Genomic DNA, 16,033 nt, shown 5'->3' with positions numbered 1-16,033 from the left:
ATTAGTTTCTTCTTGATGCTGTAAAAAAATTGCGGCAAACTTGGTGTCTTATCTGGAGTTCTGGAGGTCAGAGTCTGAAATTGGTCTCAAGCTAAAATCCAAGTGTCAGCAAGTCTGTATTACTTCTATAGGCTCTAGGAGGAATCCACTTCCTTGCCTTTTTCAGCTCCTAGGGGCTGCCTACAGTTGTTGGCTCAGGACCCCTTCCTCCTATCACTCCAACCTCTTGCTTCCATCATCCCATTTTCGACTATTCCCTCTGACCCTTCTGCCTCCCTCTTATAAACACCTGTGTCGTTGCATTGGGTCCGCTCCGATGATCCAGAATAATTTCTTCCTCACAACACCCTTAACTGTATCTGCCGAGTCTCTTCTTGCCATGGAAAGTAACATTATTCTGCCCACCACAGTGACCATGGACAAGTTGCTTAATCTAACTGAATCTCAGTTTCTACAAGTGCAAAATGAGGACAAGAATACCTACCTTGCAGAATTGTGAGACTTGCTAGTGACGGAGATAATATTTCCGAAACACCAGAACCACAGTGGGAAGTGCTGCCGTTTCCTTGGCCTGAGCATAGGGCTAGAAAGACAAACTTGCCACAGCCACTTGGGTTTGTAGATCAGGTGTTGGTCTGGAGCTGTCTGAGATGCTCATGTCCTATTTCGAAGAGAGCTTCTTTTGCCTGTAGGAAGGCCTCATATGATGTGATTTGAGGAGCATCAAAATAGCAGCCAGCTTGACCCAAATACTGCCTGTACCGATCACATTCTTCTGAGTCCTTAAACTTAGCAATGTTCGCCTTTCCTTTTCTTCCTTAATTGTTACTCTTCACTTTTGTGCCAGTTCCACTAAAATAACACTCCCACACTGAGGAATAGCTAAGTGCATTCATAAATTTAGGACCACAGCTGTCGGACAAAGTCCTTTCACATAGTCACAAAGAACCAGCTGCCTCTGTTCAAAATAAATTACTCTGTATGTGTTGTAATGAGCACCAGGTGTTATATAAGGCTGATGAATCACAGACCTGTACCCCTGAAACAAATAATGCATTATATGTTAATTAATTGAATTTAAATTTAAAAAATTACTGTTCCTTCTTAGGTTGAAACACTGGTTCAGCTTGTAAGAAATGCAAACTATCAGCTTCCCCACCCCAGACCAGATGAACCAGAACCCACATGTTGACAGGATCCCTGTTTGTATGTGCATTAAAATATAAAGAGCACTGCCTTGGAAGCGAACTGCTTTGGAATAAGCTGGAAATGCCTGCAAATCTGTCAAAGACCCACACCGGAGTCTTCCAGACTGTAATCATTTGAGGACAAACTTCGTCACTTTTAGTTTTGCTATTAAAGAATGTGTTTACTGGAAAAATTAAAATTAGGAGGCGGCTAAGACGGCTGAGGAGTAGGGGGACCCTAAGCTTGCCTCGTCCCTTGAACACAGCTAGATAAATATCAAATCTTTCTGAACACCCGAGAAATCCATTCAAGGTCTGAGAGAACAAACTGCACAACGAGAGATTAAAAAACAAACCTGGCCACATCGTGGAAGGTGGGAGCTGCAGAGAGTTAATTTGGGGGAGAAAGCAGAGGGGAGGGAGCCCCGGTCACAGAGAGAGGAGCAAGAGACAGAGAGAGTGAAAATATGCAAAGGGGATTGCCCGAGAAAAAAACTCTTCCCCAAAACCACTGACTAGGAAAAGGAAAAGGGGGCTGAATACTGCATTAAAAGCAATGAAGTGAAAGTCTGAAGTTTTAGAGGTCCGCGCCATCGTCAGGGCCTCGACTGGCCGGCTTAGGGGATCTCTGGTGGGGAAGGAGGGCGGCCCCCGGGGAGTGGGCACCCTTGTCTGAGGATCCCCTGCGTCGCAGGGGAAGAAACTGTTGCCCTGTTTGGGGTGCATTTGGGAGAGATGGCTTGGCCTTGCTGGGGACAAAAGACCCGGCAGGCTCCATTGAGCTGCTCTGATCACTAACAGGAACAGGGATGCCGGCTGACCGGCGAACCTTGGTGCTGGCTTTTTGCTGTGCTTTACCATAAACCCCGAGCCGCTGTGCCGCCTCGGCCAGCCTCTGGGACGTGCTGGCACCTGGCAAACAGCGAAGCGAGACTCTCCCCCAGAGGATCAGCACAGGTCTGTGCCAAGCCGATCTCCGAAATTTGGGGTTTTGAAACCCAGCCACATGCCTGAGCTAAAACACAGGAGTACTGTGCCGCCTGGCAGACGGACAGCTCAGACGCAGGTAGGGATCTGGTGGAAGCCGGGGACGCAACACGGGTGATTACTCTTCTGTGAGGGCTTCCGGAAGACTGGTGGGCGCTCCGAGAACAAGACCGCAGAGTAACACCATTCCCGCCGCCCCCTGCTGCCCCCTGCCGCCCATCGGCACTGACCAACTTAAGTGAGCAAAACAGCACCACCAAGTGGAGACCAGAGCTGCTTACACCAAACCCCGACCCCCCTGTGCCCTGCCAGTGCATTTCCGAGAGGGCAAGTCAGCCCGAGAATCAGCGCGCCCCAAGTCCCACTCCCCAGACGACCAGTATGAACCCCTCCCACACACCAAGTCTGCTGATCATAGAGTGCTGCAAAGCTTCAGCTCTAGGGGAAATAGGATCCAGTTTCCTTTTGTTTTGTTTTGTTTTGTTTCCGGGGGGGGGGGGGGGGTGCTGAGAGGGGCAGAGGGAGAGGGAAAGAGAGAGTCTTAAGCAGGTTCCATGCCCAGAGTGGAGCCCTAGGAGGGCCTCGGTCCCACAATCCTGAGATCATGACTGAGCTAAACCAACCGAGTCACTCAGGCCGCCATGGACCAGATGGGCTTAACAGATGTATTCAGAACATTTCATCCTAAAGCAACAGAATACACATTCTTTTCGAGTTCACATGATATAGTCTTCAGAACAGATTACATACTGGGTCACAAATCAGCCCTCAAGTACAAAAAGATTGAGATCATACTATGCATCTATTCAGACCATAATGGTATGAAACTTGAAGTCAACCACAAGAAAAAATTAGGAAAGACCACAAATACATGGAAACTAAAGAACATCCTAATGACGAATGAATGGTTAACCAGGAAATTAAAGAAGAAATTAAAAATACATGAAAGCAAATGATAATGAAAATGCAACATCCAAAACCTTTGAGATGATCCTAGGAGGGAAGTATACTGCAACAGGAAAGTACCAAGAAACAAGAAAAGTCTTAAATGCACAAATTAACCTTACACCTAAAGGAACTAGAAATGGAAGAGCAAATAAAACCTAGAGCCAGCAGGAGAAGGGAAACGAAAAAGAGTAGAGCAGAAATAAATGATATAGAAACACACACAAAAACCAGTAGAACAGATCAATGAAACTAAGAGCTGATTCTTTGAAACACTTATTAAAACTGAAAAACCCCTACACAGACTTATGAAAAACAAAAGAGAAAGGAACCAAATAAATAAAATCATGAATGAAAGAGGAGAGATCACAACCAACACCAATGAAATGCAATTATAAGAGAATATTATGAAAAATTATATGCCAACAAACTGAACAATCTGGAAGAAATGGATAAATTCCTAGAAACATGCAAACTACCAAAACTGGAACAGGAAAAAAATAGAAAATTTGAACAGACCCATAACCAGCAAAGAAATGGAATGAGTCATCAAAAATCTCCCAGAAGCCCAGGGCCAGATGGCCTCCCAGGGGAATTCTACCAGACATTTACAGAAGAGTTAATACTGATTCTTCTCAAACTGTTCGAAAAATAGAAATGGAAGGAAAACTTCCAAACTCCTTCTATGAGGCCAGCATTACCTTGAGTCCAAAAACAGACAAAGACCCCACTACAAAGGAGAATTAGAGATGACCTATATCCCTGATGAATATGGATGCAAAAATTCTCAACAAGATACCGGCAAATCAAATCCACAGTACCTTAAAAGAATCATTCGCCGCATCCAAATGGGCTCTGTTCATGGGCTGCAGGGGTCGTTCAATATCTGCAAATCAATCAGTGTGATACACCACATTAATAAAAGGTTAAGGATCCTCTCATAGATGCAAAAAAAAGGATGTGACAAAATACAGCATCCATTCTTGATAAAAACCCTCAATGAAGGAGGGAGAGAGAGAGAGAGGAACAGACTCCCCACTGAGAAGGAAGCCCAATGTGGGTCTCAATTCCAGGACCCTGGGATCACGACCTGAGCTGAAGGTAGACGCTTAACCCACTGAGCCACCCAGGCGCCCCACTTCTACCTCTTAGCTCTTGTGAATAATGCTACTATGGACCTGGGCGGACGAACAGATGTTTAAGTCCCTGTTTTCAATTCTTTGGGGTATATAACAAGAAGTGGAGTTGTCGGATCATATGCTAATTCGATGTTTAATTTTTTTGAGGAACTGCCATACTGTTTTCCATTGTGGCTACACCATTTTACGTTCCAGCAGTGCACAAGGTTTCTAATTTCTTCACATCCTCTCCAACAGTTGTTGTCTCTGTATTTTTTATAATAGCTATCCTAATGGGTGTTAGGTGGTATCTCGTATTTCCCTAATGATTGGTGATATTGAGGTCAAATCCTGGTTTTTAACACCATCTATGTAACTAACTATTACTTCACAGATCTTCCTCTCTCTTTCAGAGTCTGGAAGGGTATGAAAGCATAATCTGTGTCCCTGTTATATTTAATTTCCTTCTGAGGTTTTCAGGATCTTTTGCTACCTATTTCATGTTTCCTTGCCTTTTTTTTTTCTTTTGAGTACTCTTTCACCCTATCCTCTAGGAAGGTGAGGATGTCTCAAAGATATCAACAGGTACTAGAGGGACACCTGGGTGGCTCAGACGGTTAAGCGCCTGCCTTTGGCTCAGGTCATGATCCCAGGGTCCTGGGATCAAGAGCCTCGTTGGGCTCCCTGCTGAGCAGGGAGCCTGCTTCAACCTCTCCTCCCCGATCGTGCTCTCGCGCGCGCTCTCTCTCTCTCAAATAAATAAAAATCTGTAAAAACAAAAACAAACAAAAAACACCAGGTGCTACATTCATTGCTGCCACAAGAGGCACAGTCCACATTTTTAAAAATACAAAGGCAAACATGTATAGATCTGATTTGGTGACTCAAAAGTTGTACTGTCCTCCTGTTCCGTATTACATGCTATAGCCATCCAGAGCAAGTCCTGTCAGGTCTGCCTCCTAAATTACATTCAGAAGCTGACACCTCACCACTGCCACTGCTCCCACTCAGGTGCAATCAGTCCAACATCATTTTTCATCTGTCTTACATCAATAATCCCCAACAAGCCTCCGTGCTTCCACAAGTAGGCCTCAAATTTAACCTGTGCCCCCCACCTTCCTATCTTATTTCCTATATTTTCCCCTCTCACTCCTTCCACTCCAGCCACACTGGCTTCCTTGCTGGTTTTTTTAAGATTTTATTTATTTATTTGAGAGAGAGTGACAAAGATAGCAAGAAAGCACAAGCAGGGGGAGCGGGAGAGGGAGAGGCAGGCTCCCCACTGAGCAGGGAGCCCGATGCGGGGCTCAATCCCAGGACCCCAAGAACATGACCTGAGCCGAAGGCAGACGCTTAACCGACTGAGCCACCTAGGGACCCCTTCCTTGCGGTTTTTTGAGTACACCAAGCACACTGCTGCCTTACGGTCCTTGCACTCGCAGCTCCTTCTGCCTAGAATTCTCAAGAAACTTTTTTCACCCTCTCCCTTTCCTTAAACTGTTTCATCTTATCCTCCCATAAGGAGATACTTCCTTCAGGTCTGTATTCACTGCTGCTTCCATGCTTGTCCCTTGTAGTCTATTCACAATCCAACAGCCAGAGTGATCCTTGGAATCATTCTCCTGCTTGTAGCCTCTAATGGTTTCCTGTCTCACTCAGAACATAAAAACTACTCACAGTGGCCTCCTGTATCCAAAAATACTTCCTCCAACACACTCCTACAATAAAGCTGCACCGTTGATTACTGTTTTGTGTTAAGGTATTGACCATAAACATGTTACCTATTATTTACAGAGTATGTGTTCACCACTAAAATGGGATAAATGATGCCTGCCTCACTCATATGGTATCTGTAGGAGCAAGTGAAATGGTGGATGTAAAGATGCTTTTGAGATGTAAAAAGCTGTATTGATGTGAGGAGTTATTAAGGTTCTATCATTCATGATCTTTTTTATTAAAAGAAAAACTTCTACTTTGTTCTCCATTAATATTGCATTTAATTATTTCAATATAATTTATTAGAGGTTCAATGTTTACTTTTTAAAACCAAATGAAATGTTAACAGGTTGATGAATAATAACATCTAACATCTATTTTTGAGGAAACGCTTTTAGCTACAAGTAATAGAAAATGAAACTGGAAGTGGCCTTCAGGATCAGGGAAATGTATTATCTCACACCACAAGAAGTCCTGAGAGGGGCGGTTCCAATGTTGACTGTCACTGACATTGTCAAGGCCAGGATGGCTATAGAAGCTCCTGGAATCACATCCTCATTTAATAACATCCAAAACCTTTGTGCCATGGTTTTTCTTAACCTTTTTATTTTAAAAATTTTTACTTTTTAAATGAACATACAATAAAATTGATTCTTTTGATATACAGTTTTATAAGCTTTAATACATGTGAAAACCAGCATAATCTGTATATAGAAGAGTTCTGCCACCAGGCCCCCAACTTCCCTCATGTTATCCCTTTGTCACACCTTCCCTTCATTCCTAACTTCTGGTAATCACGGATCTGTTTTCTGTACTTATAATTTTGTCTTTTCCAGAATGCCGTATAAATAGAATCATACAGAGTGTAATGTTGTGAGACTGACTTCTTTCACTCAGCATAATACCTTTGGGGGTCCCTTGAATTTATTGGGTGTATTAATGGCTCTTTCCTTTTCATTGCAGACTAGTATTCCACTGCATGGCTTTAGCGACGTTCGCTTGTTCATTTACCCATTGAAAGACATTTGAGTCGTTTCTAGTTTTTGGCAGTTATGAATAAACCCTCCATAAACATTTGGGTACAGGTTTTTAGACAAACATGTTTCATTTCTCCAGGGATTTGGTTCTCAACCAGGGGCTATTTTGCCCCCCAAGGGATACTTGGCAATGTCTAGGAAATTTTGGTTGTCTCAACTTGGGGGGCAGGGGAGTGCTACTGGCATCTACTGGGATGCCTCTATCAGGGAGGCTGCTAAATACCCTACAGCGGATAGAATAGCTCCCCACAACCAAGAGTTAGTGGGCCTGAGATGTCAACAGTGCCGAGGTTGAGAAAACCTGGTCTAGGGTAAATGCCCAAGAGTATGATTTCTGAGTCAGACAGTAAGTGTATGTTTATAAGAAATGGCCAAACTCTTCTCCAGAGTGGTTGTGCCAGTTTACTTTCCTACCAGCAATATAGTAGAATTCCAGTTGCTCCACATCTTTGCCAGTGGATTGGGATGGTTCGAAAAGGTAGGTAGTGATATTTCACTTGTGCCACTTTTTAAGAGTGAGGAAACATTTCTAGAAGCTCCAAGCAGAAACCACTTCATGTCTCATTGATTAAAATTGCATCACATGCCTTTTCCTAAATTAGTCACAAGCAAGGGGGATGGAATCATCATTCGACATCAAGAGTGCCTGCTAAGACTTCAAAATACATAAGTTCTGTAATTTCTTTATGTCTTACCCATATTTTCTCATGACATAAAACAACAAACAATTACTACCGATAAGAAATCTCATGTGGCAGCCATTTTGTTTTGGACACTGAGCAGGAGTCCCTGGTGGTGGTGGCCGTGATGGCACAGAAAGGGCAGACCAAGTGAGCGGGTGGATTGGCCGGCCAGATAGCCTTCCAGCAACAAGGAGCTAACCTAGCAACCTATTGCTTATACCTCTAACCAACCACCCACCAAGTCAACTTGGGTTCGGCTGGGTCTGGCCTATGTGCTGCAGCCATGGTGGCAGCCCTGGGAGGCGCACTGGCATCCATTTCCTTTGATTCTCAAGATTTGAAGATGGCTGCATAGTCAGCAGTGAAAGTTGTGCTTAAAAAAGCACCACCAAGATGCCTTTAGGGTGCCTGGGTGGCTCAGTCGGGTGAGCCTCCGACTCTTGGTTTTGGCTCAGGTCATGAACTCGGGGTTGTGAGGTGGAGCTCCACAGCCTGTCCACACTGGGCATGGAGCCTGCTTGGGATTCTCTTCCTCTCCCTCTCCCTCTTGGCTTTGTATCGCGTCCACAGAGATACTGTTGGGTTGGCTTATACCCGCAATAGAGAGGAAATAGCCGTTCGGTTGCAGACGCTTCAGAAAAGAAAGGGATAGAATGATGGCGGATACCTGCTGGGAGGGGTCGGAAGCTATCCATGCCGAAATGCTATTATCCTTATGTTTATACCAAACCGATCTTGGGCTTCTCCATTCATTGGCTTTGTTTGACCCTCTCTCTATTTCCCTTGAGGGAAATAAGTTCAACCATATTCTGTCCACTGTTCCAGTTTTACAGTGGACTTACGTATATCTGGTTCATCATAACAAGAAATCATTCTCAAAAAAATTAAAAAAACCCAATACTTTGACCCTTTTATTGAAAGAACACCTTTACTGTCTGTGAATTTTGCGAGACAGAAGTCAAGACTTGGCCATCTCCCGTGCCCATCCCTGCTCCTAGGGGGAGTTATCACAGTATCATAAGCAAATCACTCCTAAATCTGCTTCTCCTTCCTCCCTTCCACCTCCCCCCAGGTGTTTCTCTGGTAGCACTGACTGGGAAATTGGGTGGCCTCATGTCAGACCCAAGAGAAGTGGGAGAGAGTTGTGAACTGATTTAGGAGATTTAGGAAAAGCATCTGACAAAAATATAATTCTTTTTTTACTTTTAGGGAGATAATAAAGTACATAAAAATAAATGTTCCTTCCTTGTAGAATCACACTTCATTGGCTTATGGGCTGTGTTTGGTTGGAGGAGCTTGTGTAAATCAAAGTTTCCAGATCAGTATATTTGTCCACAAAAATAACACTAGCATCATGAATTTCTCCTATAAATGGCTTATATGATGATCCAGAGTATGGCTTTGACTTTGTTCTTGCTGCTCAGTTGGGAGAGCTAATCGCAAATGGTTTCTGGAAGGAAATATGTAAAGAAGCCATCTCTGAGTGGCAAGGAAGGGGAGGATGTCTTGCTGTTTTAGGAGCGGTGTCACTTAGTGTGACTTCATTTAAAATTTTTTGTTGTTTTCTAAATTGTTTCAGTCCAAATAAATAATTTTCCACGAAGGTATAGGCTCAGAACATATGCGGTGTTCAGAAGAGCTGGCAGTGGCTTGAGTAAGAAAGATCCAGAATCCCAAGGAGGAGGAGACACTAGCCCAAACCCACCAGCAGAAAGTACTTTCGATCAAGAGAAGCCACACAGGTGCCTGGGTGAACAGAGATACCATCACAGATCCATTCCTTACTGGATGGGTCACCTTGGGCTACTTATTTAATTATTCGGTGTCTCAATAACCTCATCTAAAAACTGGGGCAATAATAGTATTTCCTTCATAGAGTTATTTGTTAGCTGCATAAATACCTTTGAAGTACTTATTACAATGCCTGGCACATAAATGCTCTCGAAGTTTTGCTATTGGCTATTGTTATTATCATAAAACAAGCGAGGGTACATGGTATGAATGAGAGTATTGAAAAAGTCAAAAGAGAGTCCTTACCCCCCACACCTCCTGCCGAGAAGGCATTGCCCCAAACCTCAGGAAGCATGCTAGGGGGTGTCTTCTCATACACACATACACAGAAAGACTTCGTCCAGGGGTATCCCAACCCCTCCCCATTATGATGTTTTTGCAAAATATGTTATTCTGCTTTTATCTCTTTTTCTGAGCCACAGCTCTACTGAAACCTTTAGTACTTAGAAGAACACTGGACTATGAAAGGAGGGGGGACCCGCAAGTTTCTGGAGTGTGACACATATTGTAGAAGGCAATCTGGGCCCCTGATACTCTAGAGATGTGTGAAGGAGAGAGTACTAAGTTTCAACTACCAAGACCCAGCTAGAAATCCTTCAGTTTTGCCAAGGGTTTTTGTGGGGTTTCTTCTTCCCACCCTCTTGTAATCATTTTGAATCAGTCTTGATGCTGTGGCAGCGTCAGGATTCAACCTGTTCACAAGCTTCTCTTGGCCATCATCAGGGGAAAGAAACAAATTCTGCACCCCAAACCAAAGAAAATGCAGGGCAACATGGAAATCCCTTCAAGTGGGCAACCACGTTTGTGGTAGAAAGGAGTCAGAGGGAAAGGAAGCAGGTCAGACAGGCTGCCCACAAGGCTCAAACACACCTGGGACCGAGATGAGGATGAATCATGTCAGTTCCAGGAAAGAAAGAGAAGAGAGGCTTCACCTGACCAAGCAGCATGTGCCATTCCAGGCACGTTGGCTGGAATTGCTCCCAACACAGGGCTTGAACCAGCTGAACGATCCCAGGAGCTCCCAGGGAGCAAGAAATCTGGAGGAACTTGTGATGGACAGAAGGTGAAATCTCACTAAAAACCTGCTTGTTTCACAAAACATGCCAGGCAGGACTTTGGCACTTCTGAGGAAACTTGATCAGTTCCCATACAAACATACAAAAGGATGAGGTCTGAGGAGGAAGAAGATGCCTTTTGCTTTTGGGCACATGTCCTAGGAGCTCAGAGCAATCATCTTGAGATTTTGAAGCTTCCTGAAAGAGAAGTTTATTATTTTAAAGAAAATCTGAATGCAGAAAGGCGAGCAACGGGAACATGTACCAAGAGCTTCTCACAGTTATGTCGTTTTCTTTGACCCTTGATTGCATCCCAGCAGTAGACAAGGAATTTTGGAAAGAAATAATTTCCCAGAATAATGCCAAGACATAGGTGGCTTTACTAGAGACTGAGGGATTAAGAAAATAATTTTTTCTTCAAAGTAACTCATGCAGAAATTCCACCGTAGATAGTGGTATTACATAGAAGAAACAAAGTATTTCTCTTCGTATCGTCCAACAAGCTTTGTTCCCTACTGCTTACACCCTTCCACCTATATATCCAATGACTTAAGTAGCTGTTAAGAATTTGGGATCCAAAGAAATATTACATATCCTTACATTCATTTCAGAATTATGTACAATAGCTAAGACATGGAAACATCGTAAATGTCCATCTCTTATAATCGTATTTCTTCGGTTTTGGTTGTGATCTCTCCTCTTTCATTCATGATTTTATTTATTTGGGTCCTTTCTCCTTTCTTTTTGATAAGTCTGGCTAGGGGGTTATTGATCTTATTAATTCTTTCAAAGAACCAACTCCAGTTTTGTTGATCTGTTCTACTGTTTCTTTGGTTTCTATATCATTGATTTCTGCTCTAATCTTTATTAGTTCTCTTCTCCTGCTGGATTTAGGCTTTCTTCGCTGTTCTTTTTCCAGCTCCTTGAGGCATAACGTTAGGTTGTGTATTTGAGACTTTTCTTGTTTCTTGAGAAAGGACTGTATTGCAATATACTTCCCTCTTAGGACCAGCTTTGCTGCATCGCAAAGGTTCTAAATGGTCGCGTTTTCATTTTCATTTGCTTCCATGTATTTTTTAAATTCTTCTTTAACTTCCTGGTTGACCCATTCATTCTTTAGTAGGATGCCCTTTAACCTCTATATATTTGTGGCCCTTCCAAATTTTTTCTTGTGGTTGACTTCAAGTTTCATAACATTGTGGTCTAAAAATATGCATGGTATCATCTCAATCTTTTTGTTCTGGTTGAGGCCTGATTTGTGACCCAGTATGTGATCTATTCTGGAGAATGTCCCATGTGCACTCGAAAAGAATGTGTATTCTGCTGTTTTAGGATGAAATGCTCTGAATGTATCTGTGAAGTCCATCTGGTCCAGTGTGTCATTCAGAGCCCTTGTTTCCTTGTTCATCTTCTGCTTAGATGATCTGTTGATTGCAGTGAGTGGGGTGTTAAGTATCACATTATTATCAACGAGTTTCTTTAAGTTTGTTATAAGTTGGTTAATATTTGGGTGCTTCCAAGTTAGGGGCATAAATATTTACAGTTGTTGGATTTTCTTGTTGAATAGACCCTTTAAGTATGATATAGTGCCCCCCTACATGTCTTACTACAGTCTTTGGTTTGAAATCCAGTTTGTGGGATATAAGGATGGCTACCGCAGCTTTCTTTTGATGTCCATTGGCATGATAAATGGTTCTCCACTCCCTCACTTTCAATCTGGAGGTGTCTTTGGGTCTAAAATGAATCTCTTGTAAACAGAATATCGATGGGTCTTGTTTATTTATCCATTCTGATACCCTATGTCTTTTGATCGGATGGAGCATTCAGTCCACTTACATTCAGAGTAATTATTGAAAAATATGAATTTAGTGCCATTGTATTACCTGTAAAGTCTCTGTTCCTCTACATTGTCTCTGATCCTTTCTGGTCTTTATTGCTTTGGGGCTCTCTTTGCTCAAAGGATCCCCTTTAATATTTTTTGCAGGGCTGATGTACTGTTCACAGATTCCTTTAGTTTTTCTTTGTCCTGGAAACTCTTTATCTCTCCTTCTATTCTGAATGACAGCCTTGCTGGATAAAGTATTCCTGGCTGCAGATTTTTCCCATTTAGCATGCTGAATGTACCCTGGCAGTCCTTTCTGGCCTGCCAGGTCTCCATGCACAGGTCTGCTGCCCCTTATGTGTCTACCCTTGTAGGTTAAAGACCTCTTGTCCCAAGCTACTTTCAAGATTTTCTCTTTATGTCTGAAATTTGCAAGCTTCGTTATTATATGTTGACATGCTGATCTAATTTTATTGATTTGGAGGAACGTTCTCTGTGCCTCCTGGACTTGAATGCCTGTTTCCTTCCCCAGATTATGGAGGTTCTCAGCTGTAATTTGTTCAAATAAACCTTCTGTTCCTCTCTCCCTCTCTTCATCTTCTGGGACCCCTCTTATCCAGATATTATTTCGCTTTATGAAATCACTGAGTTCTCTAAGTCTCCCTTCATGATCCAGTAATTTTCATTCTCTCTTCTTTTCAGCTTCCTTATTTTCCATCATTTTATCTTCTACATCACCTACTCTCTCTTCTGCCTCATTTATCCTCCTTTTTAGAGTCTCCATTTGGGACTACATCTCAGTAATAGCCTTTTTAATTTAGGCCTGGCTAGATTTTAGTGCTTTTATTTCCACAGTAAGGGAGTCTCTAGTGTCTTCTATGCCTTTTTAAAGCTTAACTAGTATCTTTATAATTGTTGTTTTAAATTCTAGTTCATACATCTTACTTATATCTGTATTGATTAAATCCCTGGCAGTGAGTACTACCTCCTGTCTTTCTTTTGGGGTGAACTTTTCCATTTCGTGATTTTGTTCAGAAAAGAACAGAAGAAAGAAAACGACTAACAACAATGACAACAGAAAAAAACACAAAACAAACCAGAAAAAAAAAAAAGAAAGAAAAAAATAAAACCAGGAACAAAACAGAAGAAAAAAAATACTAGATCCTGGCTGTGTTTTGGTCTGCTTGTTAAAAGAAATTAGATCCAAAATAAAAATGAAAGAAAAACATATATGTTCTATACACACACACACACACACACACACACACATACACAGAAATAAAATAAAATAAAATACAATGAAAGGAAACAAAAAATAATATATATAACATATATATATATAAATAAAAATTTTAAAAAGGGTAAAAAAGAACTGAAAAAATAAAATGATTGAACAAATAATACTGAAAAACTTAAGAATGAAAAAAAAAAACAACCTTGGATGCTGTATACTGTTTTCCCCAAGAGCTGAAGCTTTGCAGCTCTCTATGATCAGGAAACTTGGTGTGGACCAGTCGTTCCTGCTGGTCTTCTGGGCGAGGGGCCTGTTGCGCTGAGTCTCCTGTGCCCTTGCCCAGGCGGAAATGCGAAATGCGCCTCTCTTGCCAGGGGGCCAGGGTCAGTGTAAGCGCCTCCAGATTCTACTAGGTGGTGCTGTTTTGCTCCCTGAAGGCTTTCAGCACCGATGGGCAGGATGAAAAACGGCAGCGTCCCGCCCTCTAGCCCCAAAGCTGAAAGTTTGTGCCCCCCACTCTTTAGTGATCTCTCACAGAAAAGCAGTCAATCACTCTTGCCTCCCCAGTTTCCATCTGAGCTCTGTGTTCACCCCGCCTTTGACAGCGCTTTTTTATCTTAGGCATGCAACTAAGTTTCAAATCTCTGAATTTTACAGACTCCTGTGGTGTGAACCCACCCAGTTCCTCCCGAACAAGGGAGGAGGATCTCACCACGCTTCTATCTTTTGCTGGACCCCTGCTGGTAAAGTGGTCCCACAACCGTGCAGGAGTACACAGTTTATGGCAACACACAGCAGAATGCCGGCACCTAGGCACTCTGTTTCAGCCGGCTTCCCAGCTCCTATGCCTGCGAGCTCTGTGGCCCTCAGGCACCCTGTTATTCTTGTGACCCCGGGGATCCTGAGACAACACAGTCCCACCTGGGATTTCACCCCACTTCGCCACCCGAGCACCTTTAAGCCGGGGCTTACCCCACTGTAGCCGACTTCTAAAAGTTCCGATTTTGCACTCCGCTGCTTATAATCCTTTGCAGTAGCCTCCCCTCCACCATATCCTCCAATATATCACCCCACAGTCAATTCTCTGCACCTCCTACCTTCCAAAAAGTGGTCACTTTTCTAAGTGTAGAATTGCAGCATTTCTTTTCTCGGATATCCAATTGATTTCACAGGTGCTCAGAATGATTTGATGACCATCTAGCTGTATTCAAGGGACAAGGGAAACTTAGGGTCCCCTACTCCTCCACCATCTTCAGTATATCTCCCACATATATTTTAAACACCGACATAAGAACATCTTTCTACATTGGCCTTTATTGAGGTTTCTGCCATGAATTCACTTTAAGCACTTTAGATGAATGAACAAAATGTAATGTTAAGAAGTCTCATCTGGGGGCGCCTGGCTGGCTCAGTCGGTAGAGCATGCGACTCTTGATCTCAGGGTCGTGAGTCTGAGCCCCACGTTGGGCATAGAGATCACTTTTTTTTAAAAAAAGATTTTTATTTATTTATTTGATGGGGGGGAGAGAGAGAGAGCGCGCTCACAAGCAGGGGGAGCGGCAAGCAGAGGGAGAAGCTGGCTCCCCGCCGAGCAGGGAGCCTGACACGGGGAGCGATCCGAGGACCTCGGGATCATGACCTGAGCCGAAGGCAGTTGCTTAACCAACTGAGCCACCCAGGCACCCAGAGATTACTTAAAAAAAATAAGTAAAATTTAAAAATATATAAATAAATTTTAAAAAAAAGAAGTCTCATCTGTATCAGGACTAAAATCCAAGTACCATAAGTTCCAGGACCAGTGGCAGTGCTGCCACGCTATTGGGTTCTGTCAAAGTCCCTTATAGCCTTTAGGGACAAGGGCATCACCCACAGTCACTCAGTTTACAGCTGCAGCTCCAGTAGTAATTCAGCATGTATCGCAGACTCGTATAGCTACAAATCTTTAAGCATAACTTCTTGGGAACAAAAGTTGAGCTAAACATAGAGGGAAAATATTTAGCTTCAAGTGGCAAGGTTTTACTGAGCTAGGTAAATACAAAAATAAAATAAATGATGCTTATGCTTTTTAATAAAGTTGTTATGCCATCTAAATATTTATGCACAATTTCTGAGAGTTTGGTATGTATAAATGGGCATAAAGAGGTTATATATATTTTTTGAAATCTTGATTCAGCCTAGAATTAGTATTTGTACAATGTGCATATATATAAAGTATTCCTATTCTTTGTAAACACACTTTTTCAGGACTATAAAATATTCCATCATAGATGAACCATAATTCATTCAACTAAAGGTAAATATTTGAGTTGTTTTCAACACTCAAGAGTACCATAAAAAAGGATATAAGGAATATTTTTGTGTATGAAATTTCCTGTATTCTGATTATTTCCTTAAAATAGAGTCCTAGAAGCAAAATTATTGGATAGAAGTATATATATATATATATATATATATATAT

General features: G+C 42.5%; 1 pseudogene; it reads right to left on the bottom strand.

Moving 5' to 3' along the window:
• Positions 1 to 1,764: 1,764 nt before the first annotated feature.
• LOC103675827 overlaps positions 1,765 to 16,033 on the bottom strand; it is a 26,741-nt pseudogene continuing 12,472 nt past the window's right edge.

This window comes from Ursus maritimus, assembly GCF_017311325.1.
Source record: "Ursus maritimus isolate PB19 chromosome X unlocalized genomic scaffold, ASM1731132v1 scaffold_X1, whole genome shotgun sequence".
Lineage (NCBI taxonomy): Eukaryota > Metazoa > Chordata > Mammalia > Carnivora > Ursidae > Ursus > Ursus maritimus.
The sequence above is the reverse complement of the archived record's forward strand: the minus strand, read 5'-3'. Positions and strand labels throughout refer to the sequence as shown.